The sequence below is a fragment of the Furipterus horrens genome, unplaced genomic scaffold (genome assembly GCF_987537825.1).
Source record: "Furipterus horrens unplaced genomic scaffold, mFurHor1.1.pri manual_scaffold_2, whole genome shotgun sequence".
NCBI classification, from domain to species: Eukaryota; Metazoa; Chordata; class Mammalia; order Chiroptera; family Furipteridae; genus Furipterus; species Furipterus horrens.
The window spans coordinates 56,317,724-56,323,084 of NW_028327172.1; the positions used below are offsets into that span (position 1 = coordinate 56,317,724).

Genomic DNA, 5,361 nt, shown 5'->3' on the forward strand with positions numbered 1-5,361 from the left:
ACATATTAAATGTGCAATAAGAGACTGATAAAAGCATGATTACATGAATAAATTAATGTGAATGTTTTTTTCCCTCAACTGTCTCTAATTATAATGGGGAAGCATATACAAATATGAAAAAATTATGATAGAGTATATATCTGTAATGGTTGACTTGTGTGCATTCTGACTGGTGTTCTGGAAGAGTCAAGGGAAAATACATAGATATATTTTCAACATTAAGTATCTTTCGCTATTTGTTTCTACCATTACTGCCATTTTCTATTTCTACTATAACTATACAGTTCGTTTTACAACTCTCCTATAAATAACAGCTCAGTAAGTGCATATCTGAATGCAATATAAAATTAGTCAAAATATCCATATAATAGTTATTTTTAGAGGAATGCAAAATATGTAGAAGATACTTCTTTTCAAGGAAAATGTATCTTTACCATGACCTATATTCTCTAGTTAATAATGGTTGTAGATTAGAACATTTAAGATCATTGTGCTATTAGCTGTTGACAAATTGTAGAATAGACTAAATAAAAGGATACCAAAAGATCGACTGGAAACCATACTCAGGATTTTAAATTCCAAATTGTTCCTCAGGTTATAGTTTTGTTTTTCTCATTGGAGTAGTATCATTTAGAGGGCTGAAATGTATGGAGAAATGATGAATGTGATGAGGGGAAGAGGTTGAGGAAATTATTCTGGAACCCATGATTTAGGTTTCAAATAAAGATACTTTCTAAAGGAAATGAAATTGGTGATCTCAGTTTGCTTCCTAGCAACTACTGTAACAGAGGTGCAATTTGAATGCATCAGTGTGTTTCACATATTGGGAATCTGTAGAAATGTATAATATGCTCCTATTGGGGTAGTTTTCTGTATAATGCTTCAGTGCTAGGGCACACATCTGTCCTATGTCTGCAGTGTTCTGAGCCACTCAAGAAATTGTAAACATTTTAGAGATAAAATAATTTGAGGCTTTCCTTAAGCATTCCCCAAGGTATTAGGCTGATAACAAAGTGGAATCCAAAAATTAAAAAACTGAAGCCTGCTCACTTGAGTACACAGCATTGTGAGAAACTGGATAACAGTTACAAGGAAAACCACATATTTCATCCACATGGTTATTGATGAGCTTATTTCAGAAAGAAATACACAGTGTCATTTAATCAAAATGTAACACATTGGTGTGAAATTTGATGAGCTAGCACAAAGTCAATTGTGTTTGATGTCTTATTTTCAATTAACTTGAGACATTTTAATTTTTATTGCTTCTTAAGAGTTCATTTTGTTTCTTTTTATTGAATTTATTTATTAGTGTAATATTAACAAAATTATACACGTTTCAAATGCACAATTCTACAATACATCATCCGTACACTGTATTGTATGTGCGCCAACCACCCCAAGTCAAGTCTCCATCCATCACCATTTATCCCCCTTTTGCCCTCCTCCCTCACTCCACCTACCCCTAGCAATCACCATACTGTTATCTATTTTTAAAAATCCATTCATAAAAATTAAAACAGTGTGCTGAATTTAAAAATCTATCTTTATGTGTTTGCATCTCCATCTATTTCTTTTTCAATCCCTTGCTTCCTTTTTTTTTTTTTTTTATGATGAGAAATGAAGAGGGACTGCCACCTACTGGCATATAGGAAACATTTCTGAAATAGAACAGCACCCGCTATACAGTAAGGGCCTTGCCAAGGACATACCCAGAGACAAAAGGAAAGGTTTTGATGCATTAAGTGAAACCCTGGTTGCTACAAGTCATTCATTCATTCACTAATTTCAAAAAAATTAATTTATAACATCCAGTATTATCAATCACTGAACTAAATCCATAGAACTCAGAGATGACTAAATTATGACATTTGGTTTGAAAAAAATCTTATTTTCTGTTTTTCTCTGTTCATGCATGGTCAATAGTATACGACTCTGTTTTTGTAGCATGCACTTAAGTTAATAGATTTAAGCCTCTGAGCATAATTTCTGAAAAGTATTAAATATTTACAGGCTGTGCTGCCAGCAAAAATCCCCAGGAGGACTCCATATGCATAAAATCTTATAAATACCTCTTCCTTCCTCTTTCAAAATTCAGTCTACTTATATTAATATATTTAATAATCCCTCTAAATATTATTATTCAAAAAGGAGAAAAGATAGAAAAGTAGTTCTATTGAATGTGTTTTTTAATAGGAGACACAAAATAAGAATATTGAAAGTAGTATAGAATACACAAAGAAATTGATTTTACAACATTAATACCAATTAATTTATCAACAATATTCAGCATGGATGGAACTGGAGAATATTATGCTAAGTGAAATAAGACAGGAGATGAAAGACAAAAACCATATGATCTCACTTATAAGAGGAATCTAATTAACAAAATAAACTAACAAGCAAAATAGGACCAGAGGCATGGAAAGGTGGGACAGCAGACAGACAGCTGCCAGAGAAAAGAGGGGAGGGGGAAATGGTGGAAAGGAGGAGAACGAAAAGGGATTAGTCAAAGAACATGTATGAATGACCATGGATATGGACAACAGTGTGGGGGTGGACTGTGGGAGTGGGGGTGGACTGGAGGGAGGAGGAAAAAGGGGGAAAAATTAGAACAACTGTAATAGAATAAAAAAAAATAAAGAATAAGTGCTTGCTTCGGCAGCACATATTCTAAAATTGGAATGATACAGAGAAGATTAGCATGGCTCCTGTGCAAGGATGACACACAAATTCATGAAGCACTCCATATTTTTAATCAAAACAGTCTGGTACTGACATAAGAACAGACATATAGATCAATGGAACAAAATGGAGAGCCCAGAAATAAACCCAGGTCTATATAATCGACTAATATTTGACAAAGGGGGAAGGAGCATAAAATGGAGTAAGAAGAGCGTCTTCAACAAATGATGCTAGGAGAATTGGACAGGGACGTGCAAAAAAAAAAAGAAAGAAAGAAACTATAGGAAAGGATGAAGCCAGAGAACTTGTATGTATGACCCGTGGGCATGGTTAGAAAACATTCTACACACACTACCATGACCTTCCAGTCCCTGCTCGATCTGAATACTGTCATTTCTTACCTCCTTTATACCTCTCTTCCCCTATATTCTAGGCACATAGGTTTCTATTCTGTTCTCAGAACATATCAAGCATCTTCCCACCTAAGAGTCTCAGACCTCATACTTTTCATTTTTCTTTCCTGGTGTGATAATTCCCCTGGCTCATGATATGGCCAGTTTTTTCTATCATTCGGGTTTTAACTTAAATGTCACTTTGTTCTGAAAGCACTCCTTGACCATTCTATTTTAATTTGAGCTTACCTCCAATCACCCTCTTTTACATTTTAGTAATTACTTCCTTTATAATACTTAAAATGAGTTTTCAATATCTTCATTACTTCTTTGTTTTTATATCATTTGTTTCTTAAATAAAAACAGCTAGAGGAAAGAAAATCATCTATCTTTTTCACTACTGTATCTGTCATGGATGATATGGTGTCTGGTATTTATTAGATTTTCTAAAAAATTTCTTGAATAAATGAATAAGGATGTAAAGACTTTGTTTTTATAGACAGGAAAGAGACTAATGCCATGATCCAGGCAAATCTGCCTTGGTAAATAGAAATCCAGGGCAAACAACAATCTGTGGACCAAATCCAACTGTCCACCAATTTTGTAAATAAAGTTGTGCTGAAATATAGCCATACCCATTTTGAGTATATTTTATTGATTTCACTGTTATAGCTGTCCTGATATTTTTTCCTTTTGCCCTACTCCACCTAGTACCCCCATTCCCTCTAGCAATTCTCACCACCACCCCTTAGTTTATGCCCCAGTGTTGTGTTCATAAGTTCTTTGGCTTCACCGTTTCCTATACTATTCTTAACATCCTCCTATTTTGTTCCTGCCAATTATGTTTCTTGATCCCTGCACAATTTACCCCCTGTCTCCCCATACCCCTCCCAGCTGATAACCCTCCAAATGATCTCTGTATGTATAAATCTGTTCCTGTTCTGGTTGTTTGCTTAGTTTGTTTTTGTCTTTTAGGTTCTGTTGTTGATAGTTGTGAGTTTGTTTTCATTTTAACGTTCATAGTTTTGATCTTCTTCTTTTTCTTAAATAAGTCCCTTTAACATTTCATATAATAATGGGCTGGTGATGGTGAACTCCTTTAGCTCCACCTTATCTGGGAAGCACTTCCTCTGCCTTTCTATTCTAAATTATAACTTTGCTAGATAGAGTAATATTGGTTGTAGGTCCTTGCTTTACACCACTTTGAATACTTCTTGCCAGTCCCTTCTTGCCTGCAAAGCTTCTTTTGAGAAATCAACTGACAGTCTTATTGGAACTCCTCTGTAAGTAACTCTCTTCTTTTCTCTTGCTGCTTTTAAGATTCTCTCTTTATCTTGAAACTTTGGCATTTCAATTATGATGTTTCTTGGTGTGCTCCTCTTTGGGTCCAACTTGTTTGTGACCTTCTGTGACTCCTGGACTTATATGTCTACTTCCTTCACCAAATTTGGGAAGTTTTCTTTCATTGTTTTTTCAAATAAGCTTTCAATTTCTCATTTTCCTCTTCTCCTTCTGGAGAGATGTAGGTGTGCCCTTTGGGTGGAAGGAGTACAACCTCCTCTTGTAGTTGAACTTTAGTTGCTGTTAGCAGATCAATGGGAGGGATTTACCCAGGCTAGTCAGCTGCAAGGACAGGCTATGACCACTTATCAGCAACCTCTATCCTCTGTGGAGGATCAGCTGTGCAGTGGCAAGGTAGTTATGCTTCAATGTGATCTGTAGCTGTCCATTGGGTACACTGGCCCTGGGGTGTCCCAAGTGGTTCAGGCCAAGGTCACCCCTCACCTGTGTTTTGCCCAGGGTGCCCTGCCAGAGGTATAAAGCAATATGAGATGGCTGCTACTGCTATTGGGCTTACAGATTCCCAGGGGAAGCCAAGCTGTGAATCTAACCTGGCTGCTGGTAGTGTCTGGGCTTTGAGTTCACTGAGGCAAGCTTTGATAGGATTTAGGAAGTTGTGAAGCATGAGCCCAGGTCAGCCATTCATATGGAAAAGCAGCTTGAGTGGGCCCATAAATTGGGTGGGGTGGAGTCTCTGGGGATCTCCAAGGCAGGTCAGAGTTAGCCAGGTTGATGGGGCTTGCTAGCTCCATCTCAATGGATGTGGTTTCTTCCATTCTGTAATTGTCAGGTTTCCATTTAGCTCGATTTCTGACAGTTCCAGCTCACGGTTGCTCTGTATTTTAGCTGTGATTTTGATGTGGTTGTGTGAAGAGGCAAGTCATGTCTGCCTATACTTCCATCTTGGCTGAATCCCCCATTTTTTTATGTATTGTCTATGGCG

At 36.7% G+C, this 5,361-nt stretch overlaps 1 non-coding gene across 1 annotated transcript; it reads left to right on the top strand.

Moving 5' to 3' along the window:
- Positions 1-2,649: 2,649 nt before the first annotated feature.
- Positions 2,650-2,756, top strand: LOC150018600 (U6 spliceosomal RNA). Its single transcript, XR_016509379.1, has one exon. It is a non-coding gene; the product is annotated as a U6 spliceosomal RNA (small nuclear RNA).
- Positions 2,757-5,361: the final 2,605 nt, after the last annotated feature.